The sequence below is a fragment of the Pongo pygmaeus genome, chromosome 23 (genome assembly GCF_028885625.2).
Source record: "Pongo pygmaeus isolate AG05252 chromosome 23, NHGRI_mPonPyg2-v2.0_pri, whole genome shotgun sequence".
Classification (NCBI taxonomy): Eukaryota; Metazoa; Chordata; class Mammalia; order Primates; family Hominidae; genus Pongo; species Pongo pygmaeus.
This window is the reverse complement of record NC_085931.1, coordinates 61,165,569-61,182,328: the sequence shown is the minus strand read 5'-3', so window position 1 is coordinate 61,182,328 and position 16,760 is coordinate 61,165,569.

Below are 16,760 nucleotides of genomic sequence, written 5' to 3'. Positions count from 1 at the left end.
GGAGGGGCAGGGTCTCTGGGAGCGGATTTGGGGTCAGCTAAGGTCAGTGTCACATGGTGTGACCAGACATCCCCATCCAAGTGTCCCCATAAAGGAGCAGTGGTGGTGACACCCTGGGGATGCGGAGGTCAGGCCAGGTGAGGGGCTTGAGAAGCTGGGTTTGGGCACCAGGGGCAGGGAGGCCAGCGGGGGGCATGGAGAGGGTGCCCCTCCCTAGCCTGGAAGTCACGGGAATGGGGGGATGCAGGCTGCCACTCACTCAGGTGCCCCTCCCTAGCCTGGAGGTCAGGGGAATGGGGGGATGCAGGCTGCCACTCACCCAGGTGCCCCTCCCTAGCCTGGAGATCAGGGGAATGGGGGGATGCAGGCTGCCACTCACCCAGGTGCCCCTCCCTAGCCTGGAGGTCAGGGGAATGGGGGGATGCAGGCTGCCACTCACCCAGGTGCCCCTCCCTAGCCTGGAGATCAGGGGAATGGGGGGATGCAGGCTGCCACTCACCCAGGTGCCCCTCCCTAGCCTGGGGGAGGTCAGGGGCACAGTGGGGGTGGGTGGGACAGCACAAGCTGCCACTCTGCTCTCTCCATGTCTCCTCTGGAGACCCCGTCCACCCCCAGCCAGAAAACAAGTGTCCCGGCTCAGCAGGGCAGCCCCCGCCCCAGGTTCCTGCTCCTGCCTCCTGGACCAGCCAGGGGTGCTCCCTGTGGTGCACAAAGACCCCTGCTCTGACCCAGGGCTACTCCGGGAATCCTGGCTGCTGTGGAGGTGGGGCTGAGGAGGATTGGCCAGAGCAGGGTCCCAGAGCTGAGCTCCTGCCTGACGGGTGTGGGCTCCCTCAAGCCTTCCACAGATGGGGGAAACTGTCTTTGGGGACTCTTAAGAGGATGTGTTCAGATCTCAGCTGTCCTACTGTCCCTCCCAGACAAGGGAGGCACCTGCTGGAGGACACACGCGTGCTGCCACCAGGCGGCAGTGGCTCTTAGTGCTGGTGCTAAGCCGGATCAGCCGCCCCAGCACCCAACACGGAGGGCCCACAGCCCAGTGCACCCACCGCCTCCTTGGCCAGAGTCCCTGCCCTCCCTCCACCACCACCGCCGGAAACCCACCCCCACACCTGCCAGGAGAAAAGTGCTGAGGACCCTGGGCCCCCGAAAGGGGGGTGCGGTAGGGGCAGGCAGGAGCACCTGCACTGGGGCCCACAGCCCTGCTCACATCTGGGCCACAGTGTAACACGGGTGAGCCTTGGACGCCCGCCTGCCTCATTCACTCATCACGCACAGCTGAGCAAGCCTTGGGCTCTGGGCACCGACCCAGCACCGGGAACAAACAACACTGACAAAGATCCCGGGCCCTGCAGCTGGGGGACCAAGTCTGGGGCTGCCTGGCACTAAGGAGGGTCTTGGGTCAGCATGTCAGTGCTGACACCAGGACAGTCCCAGGCAAACTGGGATCATGGAGCTGACCTTTGCATGGGAGAGACAACCAGAGCCAAGTGACATAAGTAAGCGAGGGGGCGTGGCTGGTGCCAGTGTGGGGTGAAGAATGAAGCTGGGAGAGCAATTGGGAGTGTGGGGAGCTGCAATCTGAAATAGGGTGGGGCTGGGCACGGTGGCTCCCGCCTGTAATCCCAGCACTATGGGAGACTGAGGCGGGTGGATTACTTAAGGTCAGGAGTTTGAGACCACCTGGCCAACATGGGGAAACCCCATCTCTACTAAAAATACAAAAATTAACCAGGCATTGTGGTGGGCGCCTGTAATCCCAGCTACTCAGGAGGCTGAGGCAGGAGAATCGCTTGAACCCAGAAGGCAGAGGTTGCAGTGAGCCGAGATCACGCCACTGCACTCCATCCTGGGTGACTGAATGAGACACCATCTCAAAAATAATAAACTAAAAATTAAAATGAAATAAAATAGGGTGGGGCCAGGCATGGTGTTGCACACCTGTAATCCCAGCACTTTGGGAGGCCAAGGCAGGAGGATTGTTTGAGCCTGGGAGATTGAGGCTGCAGTGAGCCATGATTGCACCACTGCACTCCAGCCTGGGTGACAGAGCAAGACCCTATTTCAATAGATAAATAAAATATAAAATTTCAAAAATAGGGTGGTCCCTGGGAGGCTCAGACAAGGTAATGTGTGAACAGAGACTGCAGAGGCAGGGCCTTTGCATTGCCCGGCTCTAACAGGGTCCCTGACTGCCTCATGGAAGAGCAGCGAGAGTCAGCTTGTGGAGGCAGGCAGGTGGGGAGAAGTGCAGAAGGTGAGGCCATCAGGGTGTCCTGGCACATAAGCGTGAATAAAAGAGACCAACGTTTTGGCCTCAGCTCCTTGTGGACAAATTTGTGTCCACACATTTGTGGAAAAATTCTTTGTGGACAAAGGATAGAAAAAGTCATCTGTCTGCTCACTGAGATAAATGCATATCTGATTTCTTCCTTTGGAAAGGCTCATTAGAAACTCAAAAGAATGCAACTGTTTGTCTCTTATCTATGACCCAGAAGCCCCCTCTCCAATTTGAATTGTCCCACTTTTCCAGACAGAACCAATGTACTTCTTACATATATTGATTGATGTCTCATTTCTCCTTATAATGTATAAAACCAAGCTGTGCCCGGACCACCTCGGGCACATGTCAGGACCTCCTGAGGCTGTGTCATGGGCTCGTGTCCTCAACCTCAACAAAATAAAACTTCCTGAATTGACGGACACTTGTCTCACATATCTGGGGGTCACAGATATGTCTATATATTGTATGTCCATTAACACAGATTTATAATTACTGTTTTATGAGTTGGTCTTTTGAATCATATAAAAAAAACAGGAGTTACAAACCAAAACTATCATAATCCTTGATTTTCTATTTTCCTGTGTAGTTACCTTTACTTATACCACTGCCCTCTGGTCTCCAAGGCTTCTGATGAGAAATCTGCTAAAAATCTTATTGAGGCTCCTTTGTACGAGACCAGCTGCTTCTCTCTTGCTGCTTTCTTTGTCATTGTTTTTTTGACGGTTTGACAACAGTGTTTGTCACTGTGGATCTCTGAGTTTATCTGGCTTGCAGTTTGTTGAGATTCTGGGATATGTAGATTCATTTATTTCATCAAATTTGGGGAGTTTGGGGATACTATTCTTTCAAGTAATTTTTCTTCCCTTTTCTATTTCTCCTCTCCTTTCGGGACTCCCGTGATGTGTATGTTGGTATACTCGATGGTGTCCCAGGTCCCTCGGGTTATTCCATTTTTCTGCATCTTTTTTCTTTCTGCTCTTCAGAGTGGATAATTCCAATCGCCTTGTCTTCAGGTTCCCTGATCCTTTCTTCTATGTGCACAAATCTGACATTGAACCCCTCGACTGAACTCTTCACTTCTTCCTTTTCTTTTTTGAGACAGTCTCACTATGTTGCCCAGGCTGCAGTGCAGTGGAATGTGACTCACTGCAGCCTTGGCTTCCTGGGCTCAAGCAATCTTCCCACCTCAGCTTCCCAAGTAGCTGGGACTATAGGCATACACCACCACACCTGGCAAATTAAAAAAAAAATTTTTTGTAAAGACAAGGTCTCACTATGTTGCCCAGGCTGGTCTTAAATTCCTGGGGTCAGCATCCCAAAGTGCTGGCATTACAGGTGTGAGCCACCGTGCCCAGCTGAATTCTTCATTTCTGCTATTTTGCTTTTCAGCTCCATACTGTCCATTTGGTTCCCTATTATAATTTATGCATCTTATTGAGATTGCCTCTTGGTTCACACCTTGTTCTTCTGATTTTCTTTAGCTCCATGTCCATATTTCCCTTTAGCTTATTGAATATAAATACACACACACACACACACACACACACACACATATATATATATATAGAGAGAGAGAGAGATGGAGTCTTGCTTTGTCACCCAGGCTGGAGTGCAGTGGTGCAATCTCAGGTCACTGCAACCTCTGCCTCCCAGGTTCAAGAGATTCTCCTGCCTCAGCCTCCTGAGTACCTGGGATTACAGGTGTGTGCTACCACATCTGGCTAATTTTTGTATTTTTGGTAGAGACAAGGTTTCTCTATGTTGGCCAGGCTGATCTTGAACTCCTGACCTCAGGTGATCTGCCCTCCTCGGCCTCCCAAAATGCTGGAATTACAGGCGTGAGCCACCGCACCCAGCCTGCTTATTGAATATTTTTAAGATAGTTGATTTAACATTTTTGTCTGTACTTCCAATGTCTGGACAGCTTCAGAAGTGACTTCTACAAAATTACCTTTTTTTTTTTTTTTTCCTGTGAATGGGTCATACTTTCCTGTTTCTTTGTATGCTGTGTAATTTTGTGTTGGAACTGGACATTTCAAGTATTATAATGTGTGTCTGAGTCCACTTGTGTTGCCAAAGGAGCACCTCAGGCTGGGTAATTTATAGAGACTTTGTCTTGCTCCTGGTTCTGCAGGCTGTACAGGAAGCATGGCACCAGCATCTGCTTCTGGCAAGAGACTCAGGCTGCTTTTACTCATGGCAGAAGGAGAAGGGGAGGTGGCACATCACATGGTGAGAGAGACACAAAAACGAGGAGTGAGGTGCCAGGGTCTTTTTAACAAGCAGATCTCGGAGGAGCTACTAGAGGGAGAACTCACTCTACCGTGAGGACAGTACCAAACCATTCACAAGGCATTCACCCCAATGACTCAAATACCTCCCACCAGGCCCCGCCTCCAATGGAGATCCAATTTCCCCATGAGATTTTGAGGACAAATATCCAAGCTATATAAATGTGGTTAACTCTGAAAATCAGATTCTTCCTCCTCAAAAATTGCTGTTGAGGGCTACAATTGTCTTTTTTTTTTTTCTTTTTGAGATGGAGTCTCACTCTGTTGTCCAGGCTGGACTGCAGTGGCCCAATCTCAGCTCACTTCAATCTCCACCTCCTGGTTTCAAGCAATTATCCTGTCTCAACCTCCCGAGTAGCTGGGATTACAGGCACCCGCCACCACGCCCGACTAATATTTTTGTATTTTTAATAGAGATAGGGTTTCACCATGTTGGCCAGGCTGGTTTCAAACTCCTGACCTCAAGTGATCCACCTGCCTCAGCCTCCCAAACTGCCAGGATTACAGGTGTGAGCCACTGCACCTGGCCAATTATCTTTTTTTTTTTTGGAAGACAAGAGTCTCACTCTGTCACTCAGGCTAGAGTGCAGTGGTGCAATCTCAGCTCACTGCAACCTCCGCCTCCTGGGTTCAAGCAATTCTCCTGCCTCAGCCTCCCAACTAGCTGGGACTACAGGCTCCTGCCACCACACCAGGCTAATATTTTTGTATGTTTAGTAGAAACGGGGTTTTGTCATGTTGGCCAGGCTGGTCTCGAACTCTGGACCACAGGTGATAAGCCCGCCTCAGCTCCCAAAGTGCTGGGATTATAGGTGTGAGCCACGGTGCCCGGCAATATGTTTAGCAACTTTTCCAAACTATGTTTGCAAAGTCTGTATCCCTTCTTATGAGTAGTCATTGAAGTTTATTTCATTACCTCTGCAGTCAGCCAGTGATCTAATAGAGATTTTCTTAAATGTCAAAAAGTAGATCTCTTTACATCTTTCAATACAGGCCACATTAAGGAACTAAAAAAAAGAGAGAACTAAAATAACCCAACTCTAGCAGGAAGAAGAGAATAATAAAGATTAGTGTGGGCTGAGTGCGGTGGCTCATGCCATAATCCCAGCACTTTGAGAGGCTGAAGTGGGAGGATCACTTGAGGCCAGGAGGTTGAGAACACCCTGAGCAGCACAGCAAGATATTGTTTCCACAAAAAATTAGAATTAAAAAATTAGCTAGGCATGGTGGCACATGCCTGTAGTCCTAGCTATTCAGGAGGCTGCGGCAGAAGGATTGGTTGAGCCCAGGAGTTTGAAGTTACAGTGAGCTATGATCATACTATTGCACTCCAGCCTGGATGACAGAGCAAGACCCTGTCTCAAAAAAAAAAATATATATATACACACACACACATATATATGTGTGTGTGTGTGTGTGATTAATGACATATAATGACATAGAGAATAAAAAATAAGAGAATATAAACAAAAGCAAAATTAGTACATTGAAAATACTAACAAAATTGACAAACTGTTAGCTAGATTGACAAGGAATAAAACAAGACTAAAATTACTAAGATCACAAATGAACTGGAAACATTACTACTGATTTTACAGAAATGAAATGGATTATAAAAGAATGCTATAAGCAACAAATTGGATAGCTTAAATGAAATGAACAAATTCTTGAATGCACACATACTACCAAAACTGACTCAAGAAGAAATACAAAATCTAAATAGACCTATAACAAAGAGATTGAATCAATAATCAAAAACCTTCTAACAAAGCAAAACTCAGGAGCTGAGAGCTTCACTGGTGAACCAAACATTTAAAGTAGAATTCAAGTAGAATTCTCAAACTATTCCAAAAAATTGAGGAGGAAGAAACACTTCCTAACTCATTTTGTGAGGCCAGCATTCCCCTGATATTAAAGCCAGAATGGTACTACAAGAAATAAAATTACGGACCAATATCTCTCATGAACATAGATGCAAAAATTCTCAACAAAACACTAACAAACTGAATTCAACAGTGTATTAAACAGATCATACGCCATGACCAAGTGGGATTTATTCCAGGAATGCAAGGATGGTTGAACATGCAGAAATCATTATGATTCAACACATTTATAGAATGAAGAGAAAAAAACACATAATTTCCTCGATGCAGAAAAAGCACTTCACAAAATCCAACACTCTTTCATTATATAAATGCTCAATAAACTAGGAATAGAAGGGAACTTTCTCAACATGATAAAGCCCATATATGAAAAGGCCACAGCTAACATTACATTCAATGGTGAAGGGCTGAAAACCTTCCCCCTAAGATCAGGAAGAAGACGAAGATCCCCACTTTCAACACTTCTATCTAACATAGTGCTGAATATTTTAGCCAGAGCAATTAAATAAACAAACAAGTGTCAAATTAGAAAAGAATTAAAATTATCTCTATTTGTAGGTGACATGATCTTATATGCAGAAAATCTTAAAGAATCCACAAAGAAAAACACTTTTAGAGCTAACAAACTGGACAAAGTTGCAAGGCACACAAAACCAATACACAAAAATTAGTTGCATCTGTATACACTATCAAGGAACAATCCCAAACTGAAACTAAGAAAACAATTCCATTTACAATGGCACCAAAAAGGCAAAATACTTAAGAATTAACCAAAAATATGGAAGGCTTGTACACTAAAAAACTTGCACACTGCAAAATACATCTGAAGGAAATTAAATAAGACCTAAATAAATGGAAAGACATCTGTGTTCATGGATTGGAAGACTTGAGACTGCTAAAGTGGCAATACTACCCAAAGTAGCCTACAGACTTGGTGTAATCCCTATCAAAATCCCAATGGTGTTTTTTGCAGAAATAGAAAACTCGATCCTAAAATTCACCTGGAATCTCAAGGGACTTGAATGGCCAAAATAATTCTGAAAAACAGCAAAGTTGGATTCATACTTCCTGATTTCAAAACTTACTACAAAGCTACAGTAATCAAAATTGTATAGTATTGGCATAAGGATAGACATGGAATAGAATTAAGAGTTAAACTCTCACATATGACCAACTGATTCCCAACAGGGGGAAAAGGCCATTCAATGGGGGAAAGGACAGTGTCTTCAACAAACGGTGCTGAGAAAATGTTAACCACATGCAAAAGAATGAACTTGGACCCTGACCTTACCCCATATTCAAAAAGTAACTCCAAATGGATTAAAGATTAAACTTAAGAGCTAAAACTACAAAACTTTTGGAAGAAAAGACAGGAGAAAATACTGGATTTCGCAACGTTTTCTCTTTCTTTCTTTCTTTTTCTCTTTCTCTCTTTTTCTTTCTTTCTTTCCCTTTCTCTCTCTCTCTCTCTCTCTTTGAGGCAGAGTCTCACTCTGTTGCCAAGGAGTGCACTGGTGTGATCTCGGCTCACCACAGCCTTCACCTCCCAGGTTTAAAGTGATTCTTCTGCCTCAGCCTCTCGAGTAGCTGGGACTACAGGCGCATGCCATAATTTTGTATTTTTTCAGTAGAGATGTGGTTTCACCATGTTGGCCAGGCAGGTCTTGAACTCCTGACTTCAGGTGATCCACCCACCTGGGCCTCCCAAAGTGCTGGGATTACAGGCATGAGCCACTGTGCCCAGCTAGCAACGTTTTCTTAAACATGACACTGAAGGCTGGGCACGGTGGCTCACGCTTGTAATCCCAGCACTTTGGGAGGCTGAGGCGGGCAGATCACCTGAGGCTGGGAGTTTGAGACCAGCCTGACCAATATGGAGAAACCCTGTGTCTACTAAAAATAAAATTAGCCGGGTATGGTGGCACATGCCTGTAATCCCAGCTACTCGGGAGGCTGAGGCAGAAGAATTGCTTGAACCTGGGAGCCAAAGGTTGTGGTGAGCCGAGATCGCGCCATTGCACTCCAGTCTGGGCAACAAGAGCAAAACTCTGTCTAAAAAAACAAAACAAAACAAAACAAACAAAAAAAACGCTGAAAGCACAAGCAACAAAAGAAAAAATAGATAAACTGGATTTCATGAAAATTAACAACTTTTGTGAATGAAAGGACACTATCAAGCGAGTAAAAAGACAACCCACTGAGTGGGAGAAAATATTTGCAGATCATATCTCTGATAAGGGTCTAGTATCTGGAACATATAAAGAATTTCAACAACTCAACAACAAAAAGACACACAACCCAATAAAAACTGGACTTGAACAGACATTTCTCTGGAGAAGATATGCAAATGGCCAATACGCACATGAAAGAGCTCTCAACATCATTAGTCATTAGGGGACCGCAAATCAAAACCACAGTGAGATTCCACTTCACATCCATTAGGATGGCTATTATTAAAATACTACTGTGGGGCCGGGCACGGTGGCTCACGCCTGTAATCCCAGCACTTTGGGAGACCAAGCCAGGCAGATCACTCAAGGTCAGGAGTTCGAGACCAGCCTGGCCAACATGGTGAAACCCCGTCTCTCCAGGGGAGCAGCCCTGGCCCCGCAGGTGGGAGCCGGCGAGAAGGGGCGCCCGGGCGGTGTGGACGGGCTGCGGGGAGAGCGGGGAGGGCGTTCCGGGCGCGCGGCAGGAGGCCCCGGTCCTGAGCCCTGCAGAGGACGCGAGTCCGGCGCCGCCTCCACGACACGTGGGGACGAACAGCCTCGAGCTGGGGCGCGGGGCGGCCACTTGCCTCTCGGCGAAGACCGACGTCGCTGGGCGTTTTGCGGAGAGTCCTCGTGGCTCCGACTCGCCCCGATACCTGCCCCCGACGGAGCAGACGCCGCCCAGACCTCCCGCCCGGATTTCCGGGTCTGGCGTCCGCCCGCGCGGGGCCCTGAGGGAAGGCGGGGGCGTCGCGCTTCCGGGGGAGGCGAGAGGGAGGAGGGGGCGGGAGGAGGGGGCGGGCCGGGGGCGAGGCTCGGGCTTGGCTTACAGGCCCTGGAGGGCCGGGCAGGACCCGCGGCTGCTGCGGATGAGGGGCGGCCTCCGCGGAGCCCCGTGGCGGCGGGAATAAGGGCGGGGCGTCCTGCCCCCTCCACGCGCGGGAACCGGGAGCGGGGGCTCAAGGTCTCCCGTCTCCCCGCCCCCTCGCTTGAGCTTTTACTGGGGGAGTTGTCTTTGAGGACAAGCTCCTGCCTCAGCTTCAGGTTCCCAGGACGCGTCTTCCCCTCGCCGCTGAACCACCCCGACGGGGCGCTCCTGGAGAGACCCTCCCTTCACCCCAGGAGGGACCCCACAGGCGCCTGCGTCCTGCGAAGGTGGCGATTCCACTGCGTGGCAGTGCTGCTCCCCCATCCCGGGGGAGTCTGGAGGGAGCTGGGTGGACACAGGCTCAGGGTGACCCTCGCCACCTGGATGGCCTCAGGGTGACCCTCACCACCTGGGTGGCCGGGGAGAGCGTCTCCATCTCTGACCTGTGCCTTTTTATCCATGAACGAGGACCCGAGGGCAGGCTGCCCAGCGGGCCGGGCTCCCACCCGGGCAGGGCCTCAGGCAGCTCTGCGCGCCCTGGAGCAGTGGCAGGTGCCGGTTCGCTCATCTGGAAATGCCCCCGCCCCCAGCTCCCCTAGGCCTTCCCAGGAACACCCACAACGGTTCATCTCAGAATACCGATGACCGGTTGTTCCAGCAGCATTTGCTGAGAAAATTTTCCTTTCTGCACTGGATGGCCCCTTTGCCAAAGATCAAAGGAGATGATGAGTTTCTGTGGGTGTATCCGAACTATCTGTTTCCTTCTGTGGATCTATGCATCTATCACTTTGCCGATTCCACGTGGTCATGACTGCTGTGGCGCTATAGTAAGTGTTAAACTCAGATAGTCAGCTGGCCGCGGTGGCTCACGCCTGTAATCCAGCATTTTGGGAGGCCGAGGCGGGAGGATCACCTGAGGCCAGGAGTTCAAGACCAGCCTGACCAACATGGCAAAACCCCATCTCTACTAAAAATACAAAAATTAGCTGGGTGTCGTGGCGGGCGCCTGTAATCCCAGCTACTCGGGAGACTGAGGCAGGAGAATCGCTTGAACCCGGGAGGTGGAGGTTGCAGTGAGCCGAGATGGTGCCACTGCACTCCAGCCTGGGTGACAGAGCCAGACTCCGTCTCAAAGACAAAGAAAATCGGATAGTCTGAATCCTACAACTGTTTTCTTGCTTTCAAATTTTAGTTATTCTAATTAATTACCCTTCCATGTAAAGTTTAAAATCAGTCTACATCTACCAAAGGAAAAAAAAATCCTGCTGGAATTTTGCCTGGTTTTGTGTTAAATCTGTAGATCACTTGGGGAGAAAGGACCTCTTTACTATGCTGAACTTTCAAATCCACAAACCCAGTAAGTCTTTCCCTTTATTTGATTATTTTCAAGAGCATTTTATAGTTTCCAATGCACAGATTTCGTACGTTGTGTTGGATTTACATCCAGGCATGTTTTGGAGCTATTGTAAATTATAATCTTAATATTTTTTGGCTTCCTATTGTTCACTGTTTGTATATGGGAATAAAACTGATTGATTGATTGATTGATTGATTTATCAGACAGAGCCTCCCTCTGTCGCCCAGGCTGGAGTACAGTGGCATGATCTCAGCTCACTGCAACCTCCGCCTCCTGGGCTCAAGTGATTCTCCTGTCTCAGCCTCCCTAATAGCTGGGATTACAGGCGCCTGCCACCACGCCCGGCTAATTTTTGTGTTTTTTAGTAGAGACGGGGTTTCATCATATTGGCCAGGCTGGTCTTGATCTTCTGACAAAGTACTGGGATTACAGGCGTGAGCCACTGCGGCAGGCCTTGATTGATTTCTATGTGTTGACCTTGTAACCTGCAACCTGGCTAAACTCATTCATTGGTTCTATGTTCTTTGGGTTTTTTTTTTTTTTTTTTTTTTTGTGACAGAGTCTCACTCACGCTGTCACCCAGGCTGGAGTGTTGTGCTGTCATACAATCTTGGCTCACTGCAACCTCCGCCTCCCAGGCTCAAGTGATTCTCCTGCCTCAGCCTCTCAAATAGCTGGGACTACAAGCATCCACCACCACGCCTGGCGATTTTTGTATTTTTAATAGAGATGGGGTTTCTCCATGTTGGCCAGGCTGGTCTTGAACTCCTGACCTCAAGTGATCCACCTGCCTCAGCCTCCCAAAGTGCTGGCATTACAGGTGTTAGCCATGGCACCCGGCCTTGTTCTTGATTTCTAATAGGTTCCCTGGGATTTTCTACATAGATAATCATGTTTGTCTGCAAATCAGGGCACTTTCATTTCTTCCTTTCCAGGTGGTATGCCTTTTATTTCTGGTCTCTCCCTTTTGTAGTAGCTGGAACTTCTAGCATGGTGTTGATAAAGAGGGTGAGGGTGGAAATCCTTACCTTGACCCTGGTCTTAGGACCAGGGGGAAGGCATCTAGGCCTTCACCACAAAGTATGCAGTTAGCTGCAGGATATTTGTTGATGTCTTTTGTCAGGCTGAGGAAATTTGCTGGACGTAGAAGTCTGAAAAATGTTGTGTCTTTTCTTTGTAGCCCCTATGAGTTCTGATGAGAAATCCAGTCATTCAAATCATTTTTCTTTATAGATAATACATCTGTAGATAGATAATACATCGATTTTCTCTGGCTGCTTTTAAGATTTTTATTTTTATTTTTGAGGCAGAATCTTACTCTATCACCCAGGATGGAGTACAGTGGCATGATCTCACTGCAACCTCCGCCTTCCGGGTTCAAGCAATTCTTGTGCCCCAGCCTCCTGAGTAGCTGGGACTACAGGTGCACGCCACCACGCCCGGCTCATTTTTGTATTTTTAGTAGAGATGGGGTTTTGCCACGTTGGCCAGGCTGATCTCGAACTCCTGACCTCAAGTGATCTGCCCCACCTTGGCCTCTCAAAGTGCTGGGATTACAGGTTGAGCCACTGCACCTGGCCTTAAGATTTTTTTGTCTGTAGTTTTCAGCAATTTAATCTTTGAAGTGTCTTGGAATAGATTTCTTGGTTTAACCAGGATGGAGTTTGCTCTGTTTCTTGAATCTGTTGGGTCTTTTACTAAACTTGATAAATTTTTCAGCTGTTACTTCCTTGAATATTCTTTCAGCCTCGTGGTCTCTCTCCTTCTAGGACTCCAGTGACACAAATATTAGCCCTGTTATCGTCCCACAGGTCCTAGAGTCTCTGTTCATTTTTTAAAAATTCTTTTTTCTCTCTCTTGCTCAGATTAATTTCTGTGAACATACCTTTGAGGTCGTTGACTCCTCTATTACTTCAATTCTGCTATTGAATCCATCCAGTGAGTTTTTTCTTCAGTTACATTTTTCAGTTCTGAAATTTCCCTTTGGTTCTTCTTTACATCTTCTATTTCTTTTCTGAGTCCTTCTATTTTAATATTTGTGTCAAGACTGTTTGCAGTTGCTGGTTTGAGCATTTTTACAACAGCTGTTTTAAAGTCGTTGTCAGATGATTCATGCGAGCCATCATATCATTGGTGTTCGTTGTTTTTCCATTCATGAGCTTAGATTTTCGCTTTCTTCATATACCAACTGATTTTTGTTTCTATCATGGAAATGTTGAGTGGTATATTATGACTCTCTGGGTCTTTTTTTTTTTTTTGTCATTCTTATTTTAGTCTCTTGTGCAATGTGGTTCCAGTATCAGTTCATTTTCCAAGCCTTTGCTCTTCTATTCAGGACTAGCCTTTGTGTGCACCACCTAGTGGTTACTCTGAGACCTCAGTGGAGGTCGGCCTGTTAGATCAATTCTCCAAGTATGTGATATGCTAATTAGAAGATCCATACACATGCAGATTAGGAGTGAACCTGGGAGTTTTAGGCATTTTATTCACAACAGGATAAAAAAACAATAAAATACCACCCGGGCGCTGTGGCTCACACTTGTAATCCCAGCACTTTGGGAGGCCAAGGTGGGCGGATCACCTGAGGTCAGGAGTTCAAGACCAGCCTGGCCAACATGGCAAAACCTCATTTCTACTAAAAATACAAAAATTAGCCAGACGTGGTGGTGTACGCCTGTAATTGCAGCTACTCAGGAGGCTGAGGAAGGAGAATTGCTTGAACTCAGGAGGTGGAGGTTGCAGTGAGCCAAAGATTGTGCCACTGCACTCCAGCCTGGGAGACAAAGGGAGACCCTGTCTCAAAATAATAATAGTAAAATACCTAGGAATAAGTTTAACGAAAATAGTGTAAGACTGGTATGCTTAAAACTGTATAGCATTTCAAAGAGATATTGAAGATCTAAACGAATGGATGGACATTCAGTATTTGTGGATTATAAGACTCAATGTTAAGATGACAATACTCTCCAAATTGGTTTGTAGGTTGAATGCAATCCCTATTGAAATGTGAACAGGCTTTTTGGGTTTGCTTTTTTTTGTTTTTGCAGAAATTATCAATCTGATCATAAAATTTATATGGAAATGCAAAGGATCCAGAATAGCCAAAATAATTTTGAAAGGGAACAAAATTGGAAGATTCACACTTTCCATTTACTATAAAACTACAGTTTTAGTTTATTACTGTATAAAACTACAGTAATAGAGTGTGTGCTGGCATGAGGATCAAGATATAGATCAATGGAGAATCCAGAAATAAACCCAAACATTTAGGGTCAGTTGATGTTTGACAAAGGTGCCGAGGCTTTCAGTTGGGGAAAGGACTCTCTTTTCAACAATGGTTCTATGACAGTTAGATATCCACATGTAAAAACATGCGTTTAGACCCCTACCTCACTCCATACACAAAAATTAACTTGAAATGAACCAGAGATAGACCTAAATGAAAGAGCTAAACCCATGAAATGGTTAAAAGGACGCATGAGGGGAAATCTTCATGACTGACCTTGAGTGAAGCAAAATGTTCTCAGATGCAAGACCAAAGGCAGGATCATGAAGGAAAATAGAGATAAATTGGATTTGATCAAAACTGAAAATGGTGTCCTTCAAACAACGTCATTAAGAAAATAAAAATTGGCTGAGCACAGTGGCTCACGCCTGTAATTCCGGTACATTAGGAGGTTGAGGCAGGAGTATCATGAGCCCAGCAATTTGAGACCAGCCTGGGAAACATAGTGAGACCCTGTTTCTACAAAAACAAAATAGAAATGTAAAAAATCACGCTTGTAATCTCAGCACTTTGGGAGGCCCAGGCAGGCAGATCACCCGAGATCAGGAGTTCGAAACCAGCCTGACCAACATAGTGAAACCCCGTCTCTACTAAAAATACAAAAATTAGCTGGGCGTTGTGGCTTCTGCCTATAAACCCAGCTACTCAGGAGACTGAGGCAGGAGAATTGCTTGAACCCGGGAGGCGGAGGCTGCAGTGAGCTGAGATCGTGCCATTGCACTCCAGCCTGGGCAACAAGAGTAAAACTGTGTCTCAAAAAAAAGAAAGAAAAAGAAAATAAAAGTTTTTTGTTATGTATATTTTACAATTAATAATAAATATATTTTAAAAAATAAGACAACCCAAGTAAAAAAAGAAGACAAAAATTTTATTAGACATCTCAACAAAGAAGATATATAAATGGCTTTGTCTTTTAAACACATGACAAGATGCTCAACATCATTAACTACTGGGAAAATTCAAATCAAAGCCCAGTGGGAGCCAGCTCTGGCACATGCCTGTGGGTCAGCCCTGCTCTGCAAAGGGTGGCAGGGAAAACGCCCAGTGGGTTACCACTTCACACACTAGCATGGCTGTAATAAAAAAGGGCGACAAGAAGAAGGGGTGACAAGGGCGTGGGAACACTGGAAACTTCATATGTTTCAGACATATGAAAAATGTATAGCCGCCAGGCACGGTGGCTCACACCTGTAATCCCAGCACTTTGGGAGGCCGAGGCGGTCAGATCACTTGAGGTCAGGAGTTCAAGAGCAGCCTGGTCAACATGGCAAAACCCTGTCTCTACTAAAAATACAAAAATTAGCTGGGTGTGGTGGTGCATGCCTGTAATCTCAGCTACGCTGGAGGCTGAGGCAGGAGAATTGCTTGAACCCGGGTGGCAGAGGTTGCAGTGAGCTGAGATCATGCCACTGCACTCCAGTCTGAGTGACAGAGGGAGACTCTGTCTCAAAAAAAAAAAAAAAAATTAGCTGGGCATTGTGGCAGGCGCCTGTAATCCCAGCTACTCAGGAGGCTGAGGCAGGAGATTCACTTGAACCCAGGAGGTGGAGGTTGCAGTGAGCTGAGATCAAGCCATTGCACTCCAGCCTGGGCGACAGAGTGAGACTCCATCTTAAAAAAAAATTAAAAAATTAAAAAAAAAGTATAGCCAATTTCTTCAGAAGTAAAATGTGTATTTACTGTCTGACCTAACAATGCCATTCCTGTCTCCACCTGAGAGAAATGACAACATATGTCCACACAAGGAATTGTACCTTCGCTTGAGCAACACAGCGAGACCTCGTCTCTACTGAAAAAAAAAATTAGCCCGGTGTGGTTGTGCTCGCCTGTAGTCCCGGCTACTCAGGAGGTGGCTGATGCCGGAGAATCGCTTGAGCCCAGGAGGTAGAGGCTGCAGTGAGCCATGATCACGCCATGGCACTCCAGCCTGGGTGACAGCTAGATCCTGTCGCAAAAACAAAAAACCATAAACAATTCTACCTGGATGTTCATAGCAGCTTTATTAATAACAGCCAAAATGTGGAAACAGCTCGAACGTCCATCAACTGGTGAATGGCTAAACAAAATATGGCTTTGCCGCACAATGGGAGAGAATTATAGGAACTACCCACCCATGATGCTACAGTGTGGACCAACCTCAAAGGATTATGCTCAGTGAGAGCAGCCAGACACCAAACACTACCAGTTGTATGATTCTATTTATGCGGAATTTCCAAAAAAGGCAAATCTATCAAGGCGGAAAGCAGGTTAGAGTTTGCCTAGGGCTGGGGGTGGGAAGAGGAAGTGACTGCTCATGGCTGCGAGGGGACTTCGAGGCGATGGAAATTTCTAAAATTGGAGGGTGGTGATGGTTGCACTAAAATCATTGAGTCGTGGGTGGATCACTGAAATTGCTGGAAGTGGGTGGATTTTATGGTATGTAAATCACACCTCAATAAAACTGTTTTAAAAATACCTTTCACAGATTTTATTAGATTTCCATTTACATCTGAGAAATGTTTAAAGTGACTCAGTATTCGTTTCAGAGAAATTTTTTTAAAATTAATTTAGCCAGTGGAAAGAAATGAGACTGCCCTGGAGG